General features: G+C 49.0%; 1 non-coding gene across 3 annotated transcripts in view; it reads right to left on the bottom strand.

The window, feature by feature from the left end:
* LOC111092628 overlaps nt 1–6,526 on the bottom strand; it is a 63,842-nt gene extending 57,316 nt beyond the window's left edge. The window contains exon 1 of one of the 3 annotated variants that reach the window (XR_005379082.1): nt 6,289–6,526. This is a non-coding gene — a transcript (transmembrane protein 132B-like). Of the gene's footprint in view, nt 1–5,541; nt 5,682–6,288 lie in introns of those variants that run through there. The other 2 variants (XR_005379081.1, XR_005379083.1) reach the window with 2 other exon arrangements.
* Between the last annotated feature and the right edge of the window lie 14,635 nt (nt 6,527–21,161).

Here is a 21,161-nt window from a genome sequence, read left to right as displayed (position 1 = left end):
CCGGCGACTTCTGGATGGATGCAGTTGTTAGAAATGTAGAAGCATCGAGAATGACTCCTAGGTTAGTATTCCAAGAGCTGGGAGGACGGCGGCTCTGTCTGTAGACAGGGAAGATTCCGTCTGCCAGCACAAAGAATGGAGCTGAAAGAACTTCTTGAACCCTACAGTTACCAAAAGCTTAGCTTGGCAGACCCTTTACAAATTAGATTTCCAAAACCAAATGTTTCTGGAATTGGTGATTAACAGGAATTTCACTATATAAGAGGCTTGTTCTCCGACTTACAAATGATGCCCTTTGAACTGGAACTCACATTGGAATCACTGAGTAATCACCATGGACCGGGAATGCAACGCTTAATCAATTGGCAAAGGAAGAAAGAGGCTCTGGAGCAACATGAATGGCCTCTTTCCAAATGACTGTCTGATGGATAATTACTCGAGAGGCACTTGCTGGGCTGATTCCACCGTCCCCCTGGGACAGTGACATCAAGCAGCCGCACTACTAAAGTCAGTGGTGGCCCCCTAATGGAGGCCATGATCATCTTCAAAGGGGGTTCTTCCTAAGGATTCCTCATCACAAGAGAGAGCTGGGACTCGGGAGATGTGGGGTTCTGATCAGTGCAGCCCTACCTGGCCAGGTGTCATAAACGAATTCTCTCTGAGTCTGGAGAACAACAACAAAATGACCTGGAGAGAGCCACCCCTACTATGCCTGTTTCCCTGAGCGATTAAGTTTGATTGGATGATCTCCAGTATTGTCATCCAACTTAAATATCATTTGTCAACTCTCTGCTATTGAAATGCATGGTATTGAGACAGGGACACAAACCTCAGTGTCAACAAGAGGTAAGAAGGTAAGTGAGTGAAGGGGGGGAGGGGCAGGGGCAGGGGCAAGCAGAGCCAGGAACCAGGCATTTGGGGTAGGGGTGTGTGTGCATTCTGGAGCCAAGTGGCCTCTGGGGAGCATCATTATTCCCATTTGGTATATGGGAGACACCAAAGCTCAGGGATGTCCTGAGTCTTGCCCCAGCTCACAGAGTCACCCATCCCTGGAGCCAACACAAGGGCAGTTGTCACCCCAGGTGGATTGGAAGATCCTACGACAACAATAAACCACTTGAGGTCCTCGGGAAGGCTACCCGGAGCAGCAGGAATGGACAGAAGTGATGCCAGAGAGGCCTGGTTCAGGTCATCCTTTTGCCTCCTGGAGTCTTAGAAAGACTTAGAAAAGCCCTGTGCTTGGTGAGTTGGTTTGTTTTGCTTTTACAGAATAATTTTACTGTGTATCCTTATGGCTTTTTTTTTTAATTAAACACATCTTTTGAAAATGACAGAAAAGAAGGAAAATGAAAGAAAAAACCCTCAAAGAACACCAAAAAATATCATAATAATGGACTCTTTCTTAGGCTTTCTAAGGCCCTCCACATGTCCTTTATTATTGTGTATATCTGTACATCCACCCTGACATCTGTATCCGTACATTTCTGATTTCCACATGGAACGTTACGTTCATGTTCACCTCTCCAGCAACTTGGAGGCAGATGAGGGATCTTCCCTTTGTTAGCATTTCTTCAAGGCACTTAGGGCAACCCTTTTGGGATCTGGAGAGCTTGGCCGAGGGGTTAAAAATATAAACTGTTTAATTGTAGGGCCACTCTCCTATAGCTTTTGTTCTTAAAAAGATGTGTTCAGTCTCCACTTTTCCGTAGGGGATGGTGGGCAAGGTTGTAGAAGGAGAAGACATAGCATCAGAGAGACTCTGACTTGAGGTCACAGCCTTCCTTGGGATATTCTGGTAGAACTTAGCCGGCCTCACCTGTGCTAAACCACGGGAAGAGACGAAGATCCATCTCCAGCCAGAGAGCCACACTGGCAGGGCTCGAAGGCCTGCCCGTCATTCCCTTGACCTGTACCCACCCAGTCTGCCGTGTTCCCTTTGAGAATCTGTGCATCCCATGAGCGCATGAAGGAAGCAGAGGCTGAATGCAATGTGCGACGAGAGAAGCCTCCTGAGAGTGACGTCGTTGGGCACCTGGATCTGAAGACAAACTCTTACCTCACTTTCATCAGTTACATAAGCTGATTAATTCCTTTTACATCTTAAACCAGTTTATTTTGAAGCTGCTTTCTGTCATTTGAAACCTAACCATTCATAATCAAGAAGATGGCCATTTGAGAAATTTGAGAAATAGATTTATGATTTTGTCCATGGTATGACATGCTTAGTTTCAGACATTTCTGTTTTTTAGAAAAACCTGTCTTTGGATGGTGATGGTGATAATAAATACCCCACATAGAGCATGTTCACTGTGCATCAGGCAATGTCTCAAACACTTTGTACACATATTGATTTGTATAATCCTCACAGCCAACATGCCAGGTGGAGACTGTCTCTGTCCTCACTTTGGCGGCAAGAAAGCCAAGTACCAGAACTGAGGGGACAGCCCAGAGCCACACATTCACTAATCCTGCAAGAGCACTGCTAGCTACCCCAGGGGACACCCAGACACAGTCCTCGCTGATCCCTCTGCGGAGGATTACAGAATGGAAAAGCAGACAGTCCCGCCCTCAGTGATGCACCATCCACAATCAACCACCTGCCTGAAAATGTCAGTTGGTCACGCTGTGTTTTGCTCCCTTTTAAGCATTTGAGATAATTTAAAATTGGGGGAAAAAATTCATCTCAATATGTAGAGCCTGTCCTGAAAATGTGGGACATTGAGCAATCCTGGGCTGGGACTCTCCCATACCAGCAGTGGAGCGGAGCAATGTGGTGTCCCCTTTAGGTGGGCATGAGCCCCAGTCACCAGCCTCCAACACTCTCCTTTCTCCTACCTCTGTGGCCTTTGCTCATCCCGCTCCAAACCCGGTTCCTAGAGAATTTTGACTTGAAGCCCCTGGACCCGTGGTGCCCGCAGCGGCGTTGTAGGCACTGGTGGTGTTTTACAAACATGTGACGGGGGTGTGTCCCCAGGAGGCTTGCGATCTGAGAGGCTGAAGAGCACCCACACCGCCGGGAGCCTGCGGCCAGCCTGGCCCTGCCTGGGAAATGCGGCTGGACGGTGTCCTCCCTGGAGAGGAGGTCTGGGCACTGACCGCAGCTTCAGCTCTGCTGTGATCCCAACGCACCGTAATGGAAGCAGCGGCCTGTCCCGCCGGGTGGAGGATGCGGGCACAGTCAGCCCCGTCCTGAGGATGCTCCGAACACCTGCCCCCACCCCGGCAGCAATTCAGAAGGACAGCAAGGTCAGGGCTGGCCCACAGAGGTGGAGGGGACACAGGGTCCATCTACCACGCCTGGACACTACCCAACACCCTGCAGAAGTGCGCCAAGTTTCCCCTGCTGCCCTCGGAGGGCAACTTTGAGCAGCCCCCGGAGACCCCGCGGGTCCCCAGGGGAGTGTGAATCCCACCCTGGGAATTAGGGCATGTTCTTTCTGTCCCACCCTGTTCCCTGCTGCCCACAACTCCTAGTGCCGACTTGTTCCACCTCTGCAAGCTCCCCTCAGGGAGGATAGGACTGCATGACTGTCACTGGCCAAGGTGACATTTTCCAGGGTCAAAGGTGGTCCTGGGAACAGAAGGGGAGGTAGCAGATCCCCCAGAGGCCCAGAGTGCCCCTTCCCTGGGTCTTCTCTAAAAGCCCAGCTCTTTGTCTCAGGAAAGAGCCAACAGCTTCTCCAGCTGGGTCTCAATAAGGAAATGAAGGCACAACGACTCCACCCAGGGATGTCAGTGGCTTTGCTTGGTCTTTAATTGTGGGACAGAACACTTCCTCTTCCATCAAAGAAACATTCCCCAAAAAGCAGCATTCTGCTCCTGGGTGGAACGCCCCTGCTGCCGTCACTGATGCCAAGAACTGAGTCCCCCCTCATCCATCCCGCTCCCACCCTGGAGCCTGGCTCGAGGGCCCTCCGTCAGGCGTGTGGAAAGAGGGACCGGCCGCCTGTTCCTGAGATCTGAGTGCATTCCACAGTTCACCACACAGTTCCCACTTCCAGTCCCACACAGCGGCTGACCACTTGCTTCATCTCGTTTCTTCCCCTGGGGACCTCATTAGTCTCTCCCCTGAGACTAAAGAAATAAAAAATTGAAAAGCTCTCAACAACAAGGGGTCTTCCGTGATCAAAGATCAGACTAGGCCTTTCTGGAACCGTGGTGGGGACGGATGAGGTACGCGGGGTGCTTAATGAAGGATGTGGAGCATGGATTAGTATCAAAGTGAGGCACCAGATTCTGTAACGGAACACAAATGTGGTATAATTCAAAAGCATAAAAATATATGTAAAACTGATAAATATCCAAGCAGAGGAAAGTGGGGAGAAGTGCAAGGGTGCTATTCACTCATCTATCAATGAAGGGAGTCGATACCAGCATTGTCTTCAGTGATAGAACATTCTACATCTGTGCTAGTAAAGTCACCACTGGCCACACACGGCTACCGGGCCCTTGAAATGTGGCTAGTGCGACTGGAGAACTGAATTTTAATGGTATTCAATGTTAAATCAATTTACCTTAAATAACCACAAGTAACCAATGGCGCCATATGGGATAGCTCAGGGGCTCTGGCCCCTCAGAGCGGCGTCTGCACACTCGTGTTCCCAGCGGCGTTATTTACAGCAGCTGAGGTAGGGAAGCCGCCTAAATGGTCCACGGGTGAGTGGATAAATGAGATATGACATGTAAGAATATATATATGTGTGTATATAGTATACATCCTTGAGAAAGAAGGAAATCCTGCCACTGTGACCACACAGGTGAGTCCGGAGGACACGATGCTAAGTGACATAAGCCAGACACAGAAAGACAAATACCGCCCGAGCTCATTTCCGCGCGGAATCCAAGTTCGCCGACTGCGGAGAGGCAGGGAGTGCAGAGGTGGGTGCCAGGGGTTAGAGGCTGCGGGAGATGGGAGGTGGGGTCACGGCACAAGGTGTCAGTTCTGGGTGGGATGGGTAAGCTCCGGGATCCAAGGGACAGCGTGGGAGCACAGTGGGCAGTGCTGCGGCGTCTCCCCGAAGGCGGCTTGAGAGCAGGTCTGAAGGGTTATTACCTGCCTATGAAATGGCAACTACATGAGCGGACGTTACCTGCCTTGTACACAATTTCTATTCGTCAATTATACCCCGATAAACCTGAAGACAGTATTTAATGAGTGAATAAAGAAATAGAAGCTGCAAATGGCAAGACAACCAAACCACCGCGCTACACGGACGTTAAGCCTGGCTGTGGGAGAGCAAGGCAAGGAGGGGCTGGGGCGGGTGGGGGCTGCAGTCAGGATAATAGCAGAGACAGAGGGGCTCGGCTCGGTCAGCCCTTGCTTCCCCAGAAACCCTCACCCTGGTCACAGCAAGGGGTCTGGATGATCCGCAGCTCTTGCACTACCTGGTTTTTGAAGCTCAGAAATCTCACACTAGCCTGCCTTCCGTTGAACAGAAGTGAGAAGGAGAAGCCAGCGCGGAAGCCCCCGGGGCGGTGGCCGGAGGCTCCCTCGCCGCCCCTCTCCGCGCACCTTCGCGCACCTCCGGGGGAGCCACGGACCTGCACGACCTCACCCAGGGCCGCCGCGGGCCCGGATCTCTCATCTTCCCCGAGCTCGCGCAGAAGGTCTGTGATGAGCGGGCTCCTTTCACCTGAAGACGACCAGGCCTTTCCAGAAGGGAGCCGCCCACGGGCGCCCACCCGCGGCAGGGCCCACGGTGCTGCTGGCCGGGGGCTGGGGCAGGTGCCGCCGGGCGGGGGCGGGGCTGCCCGAGGACGCCGTCGTCCCTCACCCTGGGGGAACCGCGGCTTCTCCGGGAACCAAGGGCTCGCGCAGGCAGGACGTCGGGGGGCGGGGGGCGGGGGACAGGTGTGCAGAGACCTGGGGCGGGGGGGGGGGGGGACGGGGAGCGCGGGGCAGGTGCGGCCACAAGCTGGTCTGCGCGCGCCATCTAGTGGGCGCCCCGGGCACCGTCGTCCGTGGTGCCCTCTGCTCGGGAAGGAGCTGCTGGAGCCAGAAGAATCGCCTTCTCGCCTTCTCGCAGTTTGCAAAATCAAGGCCGCCTACGAAAAGGTGTGCTGGGCTCTGCACTAAGCTATGCAAAAAAGGGGGGGGGGCACATGACCTGCCAGTTCTCCCCTGCGGCGCGGGGGCACAGCTGGGTGCTCACCATTATTTACAGTCTGCGGCTAATCCAATTGGTCAGTGACCATGCGGCGCTCCTAGGAAGTATTCTCAATCTCAGCACTACTCTGAAGTGTCTCCCCTTGAAGCCCGCTGGCATGCCAACGAGATGGAGCTGTTACCTTTATCTGGCGCGTGCTATGGGCAGACACTGGGCATGTGCCGTTGCTTCACTGCTCGTCCTCCAGGGAACCAGGGTTGTTCCAGTTAGAACACATCTTTCTCTCTACAGAGAAAGAAACCGAGGTTTCTCAGGATCCAGGGGTGCACCTTAGATGATGGGGTTTCAGCAGGTGCAGGGGCGGTGTGTAAAGGAAGGATCATCACCAGTTTCCTCTAGTGCCAGGACTCGACTACCTGGGAGGCAAGGTGCAGGTTTGCTGCCTCTAAGCAGAATCTCAGAATTAAAGAAGATGGAGGTGGAGTTTCAGGGCATGTTGAGGTGGGTCTATGCTCATGAACACTTGAATATTTAGGGCTCTGCTTTGAGATAGATAATCTAGTTCACCTGGTAGGCAGAAGGGAGATTTTTCTTTTCAAAAAGAACATTATGTTCTCAGAGTACATGCTCCTGATTATTTTGCCACCTTTAAGGGTGTGTGTAAAACAGAAGCAAATAAAACCCTTCACATAATAACTCTCAATTTTGTCATTCAGGGCTCATCACCCAGCAAAACAATCCCCGAGCAGAAGTCATTGATGGATGTACCGTTCCTTGGATGTTTTTGTGAGATAGGTCATAAATATTAATGGTATTGACAGAGCCTTAAAAATGTGTCCTGTCACGTTCTGGCTGCAACAGCAACACTGAGAATTCTGCTGCCTTGTTTCTCTGACTGACGGCCACCAGTGTCTTCCATGGGTTTCTTTAGCTGGGTCTGTGCTTCGTTTTCATCTTCAGAAATTTTCCATCAATAAAGGTTTTCCTGAGTAGACTCAGGTCAACTGAACCAAACGTCTTAATGGGTTTTCCCTTCACCTTCTCCTCCCACCCAACTACAACCTGCATTCTGGCAGCAATCCATTTTATTCCTTGATTTTTTACTAGGTGCTAGGAAATGGTGCAGCCTCAAAACGCCAAGTGAACATTGTGGCACCGGGTTGGCTGAGCGTGTTCACTGGCGTCCATGTGCTGGTGCTGGGTATTATTAGCTGTGGGTGGTTGAATGGCCACAAAGATGGTCATTGCCAGTCAGTTGCACAGTGTGTTGACTGAGTGGCCTGGGACCAAGGAGGAAAGCAAGCGAGCAAGTGTAGTAAGGCAGCTGAAGACCTAAAATCAGTTTGTAGATGAAAAAAACACATGACAGGGGCATCTGGGTGGCTCAGTGGTTGAGCATCTGCCGTCGGCTCAGCTTGTGATCCTGGGGTCCAAGGATCCAGTCCCACATCGGGCTCCCCACAGGGAGCCTGCTTCTCCCTCTGCCCATGTCTCTGCCTCTCTCTTTGTGTCTCTCATGACTAGATAAATAAAATCTTTAAGAGAAAGTAAAAGAAAAACCACATGACAGTGAGCTGCAAAACTTATAGTGCTCCACCTATGGACTGCCCTCCGCACTCTGCTCAGGACTTCTCCTTGAGTGCTGTCTGGCGTTTCTTGATTCTTCTGGGGAGGCCTTTTTTGCATGTGTGCTGCACACCACATTTCTGTCCCATTTGGGGGCACTCTTGCAGGGGCCTGACCTGCAATATGCTTTTAACTCCCCACTGCTGGTGCTGGCAAGGCTGACTGTCGTCGAGTGGCAGCCTGTGCTACAGCGCCTCTCTTGTTCATGTGAGAATTAGCTCTGGAATGATGGCAATCAACTGGAACTGTGATAAAGTGAGATCAAAGTGGACAGTCTCTCTTTTTAATGTATTGCATGTTTAGTCAGCCCTTTGCTATCTTCAAATCCCCTAACCTGCTGAAAGGTGGACTTCCTGGGGCATTCTTCCTCCTGCTCTTACAGTTACATAGCTTATCTACACTTATTTTATTTTATTTACATTTATGCTTCTTATTTTGAAGTAATTTTAGGCTTGTGGGAAGTTGCAAATAAAAGGACAAAGGATCTCGTGTATGCTCCCCTCACTGGTGACATCTTACCTGGCTGAAGTACAACAACAAAGCCAGGAAACTAATAATGATACATTACTGGTAACTTGACTATAAACCTTATTTAATTTTCGACATTTTTTTAAACCTGAATCCATGTGTGTGTAGTTCTTTTTTTTTTTTAAGATTTTATTTATTTATTCATGAGAGACACAGAGAGAGAGGCAGAGACACAGGCAGAGGGAGAAAAAGGCCCCCTGCAGAGAGCCTGATGCGGGACTCGATCCCAGGACCCCGGGATCACGACCTGAGCAGAAGACAGACGCTCAGCCACTGAGCCACTCAGGCGTCCCCATGTGTGTGTAGTTCTATACAATTTAACCCCATACATTGGCGCGTTTAGCCACTAGTAAACTAGATGCAGAATTTCACCATTGGTACAAAAGATCTCTCTGGCACACCTCCTCTGCCCCTTTCCAGCCGACTACTAATCTGTGCTCCATCTCTGTTGTCCTGTCATTTCAAAATTGGAATCTAAATGAAAGCTTAGAGGAGGTCACCTTTCAGGTCAGTATTTATTTTTCAGTAAGCACTTTGTCCTTCCTGCCCATCCAGGCGGTTCTGTGCATCTAGCCATCCCTTTGCATCACTGTGTGGTATTCTGTGGTATGGTTGTACCAGCGTCCACTCAACCATCCACCTGCTGAAGGATGTGCAGGTTGTTTCCAGTAGTTTGCCAGTAGGAAGAGAGCTCTTATAAGTGTCGATATTCAAGCCTTTGTGGCAATGTTGCTTTCCCTTTCTCTGGGATAAATGTCAAAGAGTGTGATGAGTGCTGGGTTGTATGGCAAATGAAGGGTTAGTTTTATAAGAGACTTTCCAAAGTGTTTTCCAGAATAACAATACCATTTACATTCCCTTTAGCAATATAAGGGAGATCCAATTTCTCTGCATCCTCACCAGCATTTGGCAGCATCTCTATTTTTAATTTTAGCCATTCTAATAGGTGTACAGTTGTATCTCACTGTGGTTTTGGTTCGAATTTCCCTGATGGCTAATGATGCTGGACATCTTTTCATGTGCTTGTCATCTGTATATCCTGCTTGGTGAACTATCTGCATTCACCTATTTTCTTGTAGGATTTACTGCTGTTGTTTTCTGCTGAGTTTTGTGAGTTCTTTATCTATAAGGTTCCTTGACCCAGAATGCTCTGCTTGGCTGATTTAAAAATTTTTTTTGGTCTCTTTTCCCTTAAAGACCGACTTTTGGAGAGGCCTGTCTGGGTCACCCTGCCTCAATTAGTTCCCTCCTTTCTATTCTCACTCACTTTTTTAGGTTTTGTTTTGTGTTTAGTTTCTTCCTTTCAGGATCCCTGCAGTATTTATTTGAAATGCAATTCGGTTCATTTGTTCATTTTATGCTTAAATTTATGATCTTTAGTCCTTTCTCATCCTTATTGACATTGTTCCTACATCCACAAATGAAGACTATTTGAAAAGATGTAGAAGTGTCACTCTTTATCCCACATTCCCCACCTTCAGCCCCACCTGCTCCAGGTAAACAGCATCAGTGTCAGCTGCCTCATATTCTTAGGTATCATTTTTATATAAAGATAAGCAAGCACATGTATGTTTTTATATTTTCCCTTCTCTCTGACACAAAAGGTGGAATGTTTACTTAGCAATATCTTCTGAAAACCAGAGTTTCTAGAAATCCTCCTCATTGCTGTTTCTAGCAGGAAGTGGTCCCACTGTGTGATGCCTGGCAGGCAGTTTGTACAAAGTCTCCTGAGCTTGGACAGCATGGTCCTCAGCTCTCAGCATGTTCTGTTGGCCCTCACCTCTTGCTGTTGTGCCCTGTGGCATCCCTTCCCATGCTGTACGAGGGTCAGTCTGTGTGATCAATAGCAGAAAGCAAAAATCAGGTGATAAAAAACATGGCTTCCTTCTTGGGTCTGCTCTTCCTTGCCTGCTGTCTCTGTCACTTGCTCTTGGGGAAGGCTGTGAACCCATGTGGTAGAGAACTGAGTTCATGGCAAAGAGACAGAAATGACCAATGAGTGAATTTGAAGTGGGCCCTCCATCCCTGGTCAAGCTTGAGATGACTGCACCCCATCTGACATCCTAACCACATCAGGAGAGACCCTGAAATACAGCCATCCAGCTAAGCCATCGTGGGAACATGCTTGACCCACAGGAGCTGTGAGACAATTTCTATGCGTTGTTTTAAGTGACTAAGGCATGGTATTTCTTGTTACACAGTAATAGGTGTTTAAGGCAGACATTATAGGTTTCCAATAATTTGCAAGTGTGTTGGATGGCACTGTGCATTTTTATTATTCATGTTGTTTCAAACATTTTACCCATGATCTAGATCCAAAGAGGACATACAGAATGCAAGACATCAAGTACACATATGCACATGTTAAAAAAATTCAAATAATTTGGGATCTTGGTTCTTGTTGGTGTCCAGGACACAAAATCCAATGTTGATTTCATAATGGAGAGAAGCTATAAATCTCAATGTAGACCAGGAGAAATAAAACCACATAAATTTTACAACATAAGCAGGAGCATACACTAGGATGCACTGGCCTTCAAGGAAAATAATATAAAGTACAGTATTCAAACAGTAAAGAAAGTTATTATGTTTCGTAACAAGAAGAATGGAGATCATGGAACTCAAACAGGGTGTAGATAGATGAAACGAAGAGGCGAAATGGAAGAACAAAATATTAATCGTGGTTCTTCATAGTTTATGCTTTCCAATTTTTCAGCAATGACCTTATATTGCTTTTTTATATTATTATTTTTTTAGTTTTGAGGTGATAGCAGATTCACATGCAGCTGTAGGAAATATGGCAGAGCGATCTCAAGTTCATTCTGCTATGACTATTCATATGCAGGTTTTTGTGTGCACGTTTTCATTTCCCTGGAATAAGTGGCCAAGAGTGTCATGTTGGGTCGTATAGTGCCTTGCAATACTTTTTAAGTTGCACAACTAAAATTAAAGAAAAAAATTCTAAAGGCCAAGCAGGCAGTAAAAGTGACATATTACTCCAATTGGGATCAATTGATCTAGTTAACCTAGGTCCCAATATTTTAGATGCAAATGATGGTAACTACCTAATTTTGTCTTTATAGGAAATGGTCCAGAGGGTTCATACTGAAGGAATGATATTTCCCCCAAACCAGCAAACACCATAAATGAAGGAAACTTTTCTCAACTCATGAAAAGACGATTCAACGAATTTCCACAGGGGGAGAATGCTTTTCATGAACCCTGCGCTTCCCCATTCAGCTCAGTTTCACAGCGCTCAATTGTCTTCCCTCCTGTCATGAAGACTCCCAGGAAAACAAATGGAATAACGCGACCATTATTAACAGGTGACAGGTCCTGCCCTCGCAGTTTCAGTGTATATTTAGCTTCAGTGGTATCTGTTCAGGATGGAAGATGGCCACCTTAGCGATAAATGTGCTTTAATTGTGCATGTTTAATTATAAGTTGTCTCCATTTCAATTTAAGATAACTTCACTTTCTATCTTAAGAACTGTTACCGAGAACACAGGGGAAAATATCCGCAGCAATGATCCTTACTCAGCTCGCTGAGACTCTCTTGAAGCAGAGAATCCAGGCGGTTCTTCCCGGCAGGGGTCCCAGAACTGCCACTTACCGGTCTTTCCGGGGATGCTGTGGGGTCACGGAGCAGCTCACCCCAGGGCCCGGCTCCATCCTCAGGGAGCTCCCTGGCTCCACTGGAGGCCGCGGAGGGAGAGGGCGCCTGCACCCCTCCCCGCACCGCGCCGCAGGAAGTCTGCAGCCAGGGAGGCCTGGCGGGGGACCGGCACGACCGGCCCCTCCTCCCCACCGGCTGGACACGGCGGGCATCTCCCGGAGCTCCGGCTCCACCGTCCGCCGCACACCTGGGCCTCTGCTCCGGCCAGGTTTCCCTGGAAAGCCAGCAGAGGCCCACGCTCTACCTTGAAGAAGGAACATAGTAGCAGGAGCTCGGGGAGCATCACCCAAGGCAGACACAGCTCCCTGGAATGCTGCTCAGGCTCGGGTTCCCTTCGGGACTTCTCAGCCAGAACGGTCCCCTGCCGCGTGAGGTGCTGATCGGCATCATAAGTCACAATCTGGGGGCACCTGGGGGGCTCAGTTGGTTACGTGTCTGCCTTTGGCTCAGGTCATGATCTCGGGGTCCTGGGATCCAGCTGCGCATCAACCGGCTCTCTGCAGGAGAGAGCCTGCTTCTCTCTCTCCCTCTGCTGCTCCCCCAGCTCATACTCTCTCTCACTCTTTTATACTCTCTCAAATAAATAAATGAAATCTTAAAAAAAAAAGAGCATTTCTCTTTCCCTTCACTTTGATACAAATGTGAATAATGAAAACATTTTGTCAATAATTACCAGTCATTTTCTCAGACACCACTGCAAGCACTTCACAGGGATAAAACAACTTCAACCCCACAAATGCCCCCACTGGGTGATGTCATAGTGGCTGACAATGGCTCCCAAAGCCATGTCCACACCTAATTCTAATAACCTGCGAATGTGACTTTCTTTGAAATTGGGGTCTTTACAAATGTAATCAAATTAAGGACCTTGAGATGAGATCACCCTAGACTGTTGGGGTGGGTCCAATAGTGGGTTGAATGGTGACTTTTCCAAGAAATACGTCCATTTGGAACCCATACATCTGACTGTGGAAAGACTCTTTGCAGATGTAACGGAGTGAATGATCTTGAGATGCGCTCATCCTGGATTAGCCAGAAGGGCCCTAAATCCCATAGCAAGTGTCCTTGTAAAAAGAGACAAAAAACACAGAGAAGAGGCCAAGTCCATGTGGAGATGCAGGCAGAGACTAGAGTCATCCACAGCCAAGGAACTCCAGCAGCCACGAGAAACTGGAAAAGTCAGAGATTCCTGTCAACCAGACTGGTTTCTTCAGAGGCCTGTGTCTTCCCATGATCTTCCCTCTTCTTTTAAAGACATCAGTCATATTGGATTAGGACCCATCCACATGACTTCATTTTACCTTAATTACTCTTTTTAAGCCCTTGTGTCCAAAGATAGACACACTCTCAGGTCCTGGGGGTTAGGACTTCAACATAGGAATTTAAGAGGAGGCAAGTCAGCCCATAACGGTGTTAACTTTGCAACTATTAAACCATTTGGGAGACGCGTATGCTCTTGAAAGTAATGACTTTCCTCTAAGCTTTACACTTTTTATTCCTCCTGTTAACTGGAAAATAACAGTGTGCTGTAATGAGACACTCAAAGTACACCAAATCCCTCACCACTGTTTTTGTTTTTTTGCAAATGATTAAATATTACTTTCTTTCAGTTTATAGCATAATCTAAGTGACAGCCGATCCATCAGCGTATCTGCTGATGTTTAACTACAGCATTTTGCATTCATTATTCCATACTTATATCATTCTTTTAAAAAGAGGAATAACTTAATTCTGCCTCTTGACAGCAGGGAAATTAAATGGTGAACTGTTAAGATGAGTGTTTCTCTGGAAAACAAAGCACCAACTGCAGATCTATAAAGCCAAGCCAGAAGTATGTCACCTCAAAATGAGATAAAGACAAGCTTCTGGAAAATCCTCTCATATCAGAGAGTAAAGAAACTTTCAAACCTCAAACACAACTTGCCAATTGGTACAATCATTTTGGGGAGCAATTTGGCAACCTAAAAAGTAAGATATGTATACCCAGGAACATAGGAATTCTACTGCTACATATAGACGCTAAATGCTTGGCATCACATTTTTTATTGCAACCCACACCATTAAATAGATTTTGCACGGCAACTCATAATACACACACTTGTACGTGGACAGGCACGTGTAGACCTGCACACACACAAATCTTTGCATGCTTGGATAATGCTGGAGAGGAAGCAAGGTTCTTCTGGATGGGCTAAGAATGAAACGGACATGAGGCAGATTTGACAGGAGAAAATCAAATTTAGTTTCATTTGTAATGGGAAACCAGAGACTTGAAACTCCAAAGAGGCAGCAAGAGGCTTCTAAGAGCTGAGAGGTGTAGGGCCTGAGGATACAAAGGGAAGGAAGGCCATTAGCAGGAAGGCTAGAGGAGATATTTGGGAAACAAAGGTTGCAAGTAAATTCCTGGTAAAGAGGCATCTCTATTAATAGCTCTCTTCCTGGGGCAGGCAGGCATTTGAGGAGGTAAATGACCTTTTTTTCAATCTGCTTAGTTTTCATTGCTTTTAACTCAAAATAGTCTTTACACCAAAGTGGTCCATCTTGGGGATGACAGCTCTTATATCCCCTACAGCAATGCTAATTCACAGGGTGGTCTCAGAACTGGACCAACTCCTTCTCAAGGTGGAAGTGTAACCCAGGAGACAGGCCTGCAGGGACTGTCCCCCTGGGGAGACCTCGCTGATGCAGCACTTCAGGGACACCACGCTGGTTGGACAGAACATGTAAAAGAGGCCTGGTCCCTGGAGGTCTTGGAAAGACACAGGTGCTCCAGAGGACGGGAAGATCCGGGCGCCTGCTCTGCAGTGGCACAGGCGTACAGGACAGTATCTCAGAAGTGATCGGCAAAAGCTCAAAGGGGCCATTTCTATCTCAGTCAGTGGATGTGGGGGTCGAATTTTCCAGGGTTTCGACGCAGTGCGTGAAGTAGGAGCTGCCACACTGAATCTCTGTCCAAGGACCAGATCCCTGAAGCGATGCTTCACCCTGCGAATGAGGAGCTCAGGGAGCTCAACTCTCCACCTGGTGGCGCGGCGGGTCCTGGGCCACAGGACCTGTCCTTGGCAACCCTAAGGGGCCAGCTGGGGAGGGGGGTTCTGGAAGTGAGGAGCGGGTGTTTTCCAGCGGAGGTCCCCGCGAGGAGGGGGGAGGGGCGGGGCTTAAGGGGGACCTGGGGCGGGGCGGGGAGCTCAGGTGGGCGGGGCGGGGGCGGAGCTAGGGCGGGCGAGGGCGGAGCCCCGGTGGGCGGGGTGGGGCGGGGGCGGGGCCGGAGCAGGGCCGGAGCTCAGGTGCGCAGGGCCGGAGCGGGGGCGGAGCCCGGGTGGACGGGGTGGGGCGGGGCCGGGGGCCGGAGCCCGGGTGGGCGGGGCCGGAGCTCAGGTGCGCGGGGCGGGGGCGGGGGCGGGGCCCGAGCCCGGGTGGGCGGGGCCGGAGCGGAGCCGTAGCTCAGGTGCGCGGGGCCAGGCGCGGACACCGGGGGCCCCGGGGGCGCTCCTAGGCCGTGGCCGGGCCGTAGTAAGGCAGCAGCAGGCGGCTGGCGCCCGGGAAGCGGGCCCGGATCGCCGGGGTCTCCAGGAGTCGGGAGCCCCCCCCGGAGATCGGCGAGGGGCGGGTTGGGGTGGCGGCCCCCGGAACGCGGTGCGGGGCTGGGCCAGTCCGGGTGCGCGGATCCGCCGGGAGCCCCGCAGCTCTCTGGGCCACCTTGGCTGTTCCCGGGGCTCCCGGTGCACCCCCGGAGTGCGGCGGGGCGAGGCCAAGGGAAAGCTCCCCCGGGCGCCCTGCACCTGCCCTCCCCGCCCCCCCCGGGTCAAACCGCGGCCCTTCCCTCTGCCCCCAGCTCGGCCCTGGTCCTCGTCCTCGTCCTCGTCCTCGTCCTCGTCCTCGTCCTCGTCCTCGTGAGGGCAGCCGTGGGGGGAACCGTCCGCTGCTGGGCTCCCCGCCCCTCGCCTGGAACTGTGGCAGGACGAGGAAACCCAGGGTCTTGCGCCCCCTTCTCCCCAGTCAACCTGCCCATCGTGGCCCATCGTGGCCCACGGAGCGAGTCAGCCCCACAGCGCTTGCCTCTTGCCAGAAATCTAGCATCTCCCCGCGGGCACCGAGATTGACTTCAAAGCAATTCGGGGTTACTGGTGGAGACTGGGGAGGTGGGTGCGAGTCTGCTGGATAGAATGGGCTTCCCCATCCCACAGCAGAAATACAGACTCTTGGAGGCAATGTAATGGGCCCGGAACACAGCGCCTAGAACGTTCCAGAGGAGGTCAACTAGTACGTTCTTGCTATTTTTATTTTGCACGCGTGGCGTCGGGGTAGCCACGGCAGGGATTTGGCAACGGCAGGGCTGGTAGAGAGGAGGTCAGCCTCTGGCTCCGGAGGGGTCCCAGGGTCCTATCGAGTGCAAGGAGAAGGCTGCCCACTGAGTTGACGGAGCTGCAGGTGGCAGCGCTAAGCGCTGGGGCCCTGGTGGCCAACCCTACTCTGCAGGTGCACAGGGTCTGCTCCTCCTGCCCGCTGGCTGGGGGCTGCAGGTATGCCTGTCCTGGGATGGGCGGGCTTCTGAAAGCCAAGAGCACATCATAAAATCATTTCCTGCAGCATCTGGGTAGCTTAGTGAAGCCACCAAGTCTAGATTTCGGCTCAGGGCATGATCTCAGCGATGTGGGATGGAGCCGTGTGTCAGGCCCCCATTCTGCCACAGTCTGCTGGTCTCCCTCTCCCTCTGCCCCTTCCTCCACTCATGTCTGTTCTCTCTCTCTCAATAAATAAATAAATCTTTTAAAAAAATCACTTCCTCTCTTCCAGGAACCTTTCTTCCTAAAGCTGGCCTATGAACACAATGGAAAAGGTGTTGCAAAATGACGTGTAAAAGTTGATTTTTCCAGACACCTGGGTGGCTCAGCAATTGAGCATCTGCATTCAGCTCCGGGCATGATCCCAGGTCCAGGGATCCAGTCCTGCATCTGGCTTCCTGCGGGGAGCCTGCTTCTCCCTCTGCCTATGTCTCTGTGTCTCTCATGAATAAATAAAGAAAATCTTTAAAAGAAATAATAAAAAAATAAAAGTTGATTTTTCTTTCCCAAAGTCACTACCCATAGCTGGAAATTCCCTGGAAATCTCCCTTCTTTGAAGATGCAGGTTCTCAGACAGCACAAATATACCCTGTTTTCCCTGCAAATATTCTCTCTACTGTTTACAATTCCCCTTTCTCCCTCAAACTCCAATTACACAGAAGTGGGATGGTGGTGTGGGTGAAGGCATTTTTCTTTTCTGTTAACTTGAAAAGGTGAAATAGATCTCCAGGGACAGTGCACACCAGGGTCAATGCAGAAGGAAGCTAGGTGTGTGGACAGTGAGGGACCTTGGGCTCTTTTAGGTGCGGAGGTCCTGAAGGTCCTTAGGAAGGCTGACTTTGGAATAGGGATGGGAATGAGCAGACGGAGAGCATGGGTACTTGGAGGACCTGTCTAGCCAGAGAATAGCTGGTAAAATGGAATAAATCTGCTGCCTGGAGGAATCCCAAGAGGGGCAGGTGGCTGGAGAAGAAGAAGAGTCAGGGGAAGTGGGATCTGGAGCTGGACTTGGAGAACCTCACAGTCCCTGATGGACACCGGAAGCTGCTGTCCTTCCCTAAAATCCATTCTCCCTTACCTTCCTCACTATAGACGTCACTATAGCTCAGCGCAGTAATGACTACATTTTCAGACTTCTCTGTGTAGGGTAGGTTTGACCCTATGTGACCCTAACTCACATATCAGAGGCTGCGGTGACTGAAATTTCCTTGATATGTTTTTAATGGAAGGAAGTGCACCTTCCTGTTTTCTGGTGGCTGGAATGTGGAGGTAATGGCTGGAGCCCCATCTTGGACCATGAGGTAACCTCAAGAATGGAAGCTTCACTCAGTGGAGCAGCAAGAGAGCAGTATCTGGGTCTCACCCTGGGGTGATAGCCTCTAGATTTCACTGTTGTGAAAGAGAAATACATTTCTTTCTGATTTAAGGCTCTGCATTGTGAGATCCTTCTGTGATATACAGCTGAACCTAATCTATTGGTTATACCCCCCCCTCTAAAAGAAAAAAAAAAGTCAAATTTTATCCTAACCTAGGGAATATGTTTGTAGGGCTTTAAGCCAGGGAATGGCATGACATATTTCATTCTTTCAAAAGCTCTCTGACTACTAGTAGAGATTAAGTTTCACTAATTTTCCAAGGTAAGAAGTAGGGCAGTGGGTTGAGGGTTCTGGCTATCCAGCAGAAAACAGTAATTGGGTTAGATGATGCAAAAGTGCTGTAGGTGATGATGGACGGTCATACTTGGGATGGATTTATGTGCTGTGTACTTTGGCTTATCAAATTTTTGGATTTTTTTAAATTTTGCTTTTCATGGGACACCTGGGTGGCTCAGCGTTTGAGCTCTGCCTTTGGCTCAGGGCATGATCGTGGGGTCCTGGGATCGAGTCCCACATCAGGCTTCCTGCATGGGGCCTGCTTCTCCCTCTCCCTGTGTCTCTGCTTCTCTCTCTGTGTCTCTCATGAATAAATGAAACTTAAAAAATTTGCTTTTCAGAGGAGTACGTTATATGGAGTAAAGCACACCCATATTCAATGTATAGTTTGAGTCATTTAGACAAATACACATACCCATGGAACTAGCATCACAAGATATAGAATATTCAAAAAGAAGGATCTAGACTATTCCATCACCCCCAAAAGTTCCCTCTTTTTCCTTCATGGTCAGTACAAGCAAGAACTCTATGCCCAGGCAAACACCAATTTTCTTTTTGCCACTACAAACTAGATGTGTCCCTTCTAGAATATCATATCAGTATTTTCATGCAGCATGATGTCTGCAGACTCTTTCAGCCTGCAAATGCTTATGAGATTCATGCACATCGCTATGTGACTCTGTAGTTTACTCCTTTTTATGGCCACCCGGTGTTTTATTGCCGGTGATATACCTCCACTTGTTTATCCTCTCACGTGCTGATCAACACTGGGGTTATTTCCAGGCTTTGATTATTGTGGAAAAAAGCTGCTATAAACTTTCACATGGAAGTCTCTTTGCTAAGAGTAGAATTGCTGGATCATGTGGTAAGTGTAGGTTTAAGCTTTGAAGGAGCTACCAAGCTTTTTTTCCAAGTGGTCGTACAGCTTCTTACACTCCTGCTAATGAACTTTGAGAGGTCAGCTTCTCCTCATCTTCACTAACCCTTTGTATTACCAGTCTCTTAAACTTTATCCCTTGCCTATGGACCACTAATTGTGTTCCCTCTGCTGATGTGCCTAGCTAAAAAACCACATTGGCCAGGAGATAAGACGGCCCCATGACAGGGTCTGAAATGCAAGGAGGGATTCTTGGGCAAGACTTCTGGTGAAATCTTTAAACTGGGCATGGAGGGGCACCTGGATGGCTCAATGGTTGAGCATCTGCCTTTGGCTCAGGTTGTGATCCTGGGGTCCTGGGATCGAGTCCCACATCAGGCTCCCTGCAGGGAGTCTGCTTCTCTGCTTCTCCCTCTGCCTATGTCTCTGCCTCTCTTTTTGTGTCACTCATGAATAAAATCTTAAAATAAATAAATAAATAAATAAATAAACAAACAAACAAACTGGGCATGGTCTTCTCACTCCAAGATGGCAGCACAGGAGAACGTTTCCCCTGGGAGAGGTATCCCCACCACTACACAGCACGTGAACAGCCCCTGCCTGTGGGATGGGCTTCCCCTCACCCTGTAACTTTGGGCCATCTATAGATGTGTCAGGTGGCTCCTGTGTCTTGGTTTCCTTGGCTTTGTGGTTCGTGTTCAGAGCACATTTTCAATTTTTTGAAGCTCCCCTTGAAAGTCTGGGAATGAGTTCCTTTAGGGGGCAGATCTTTGCCAAGGCTTTTTTGTAGTTGAGTGTCTCATAGCCCAAGGCTGAGAGGCCCAAGAGCGGGGCAGAGATTCACGTTCCTGATTTCTTCAACCACAGGGAAGAAGACATGAGAACATAAAGGTTTTGTGTGAGTCTTGAGTCATGGTTACTGAGAAAAAGCAAAGTCTGAGTGGGAGAGGAGGAAATAAAAGTCCATCTAAATACACCACAAATTATCATCAAGCAAATAACACCTTAAACTCATTTGTGACTTGCCAACTTTCCACAGAGATAATTATATATGGATCTTATATACAGTAATTTGTTGGCAGTTCCCAGAAGGAATGTGACATATCAAACCAAATGAAGTTCAGAATTTATATGGCTCATTTGAAAACTGCTTGTTGACCTAACTCGGTTTCCTAGAGTTCCATGAATGATTTTGTTTTTCTCTCTTTCTTCCTTTCTGATTTTTTTTTTTTTTAAGTAGGCTTCCCACCCAATGTGGGCCTTGAACTCATGGCCCGGAGTTCAAGAGTTGCATGCCCCACCAACTGAGCCAGCCAGGGGCCCTTCTTCCTTTCTGCTTTAGTGATAGAGAGTCAAAGGGTCACCATCCACAGACACTTTCCTCACCACAACCATATCTTCCTGGTAGCCTTCATGTAAGACATACAGAAACCTCCTTTTCCTTAGATCAGAAGTCAGAAAACTACAGCTATGAGCCAAATCCGGTCCATTTTCTGTTTTGTAAATGATGTTTTTACTGAAACACAGTCACCCATTTTCATTTAGTATCTTCTATGGCTGCTTTCCTGCAATGTTAACTGTGACTGTGCCTTCAGGTTCTCTTATTCTTCTTCCAACCTTAAAAGGTTGTGTTCTACGGTGTGAAGCACAGAGTAGGTGCTGGCAGGTACCTGTTTAATGAGAGAGGTAGTGAGTATGAAAGCAGGAGAAATTGGCGGGAACTTCACCAATGGAATTGTGCTGTGAGGACTCTATTCTTGCTGAACCCAACAAATCTCTTCTGGGACTGTGTTCTGTCTGCCTTAGAAGATCTCTTCCAGTGAGTAAGAAATGACTCAGGTTGCACGGACAGAACTTTCTAAATAGATAGACATTGGTCAAGATATTCAAGAACCTAGGTGATTCCAAACTCAATATTCTCATTCTCAGACTCAACATTCCATCAAAACCACTGAGAAAGGCTTTCATTATGCAACCCTGTTGGATCATGGGGCTTGGGAAACCCTGCACACACCTGACAAACATCCCCTAAGCCTCAGGTGAAAAACATGGAGAAGACATGAAATTTTTGTACTATTTAGGATGGTGTCAGCTGAAGTTAGTAAAATGCTACCCCAATATGGCTGAGAT

The sequence above is a fragment of the Canis lupus genome, chromosome 26 (genome assembly GCF_011100685.1).
Source record: "Canis lupus familiaris isolate Mischka breed German Shepherd chromosome 26, alternate assembly UU_Cfam_GSD_1.0, whole genome shotgun sequence".
Classification (NCBI taxonomy): Eukaryota; Metazoa; Chordata; class Mammalia; order Carnivora; family Canidae; genus Canis; species Canis lupus.
Note: the sequence above shows the minus strand (reverse complement) of the source record. Positions and strands in the feature narration are given on the sequence as shown.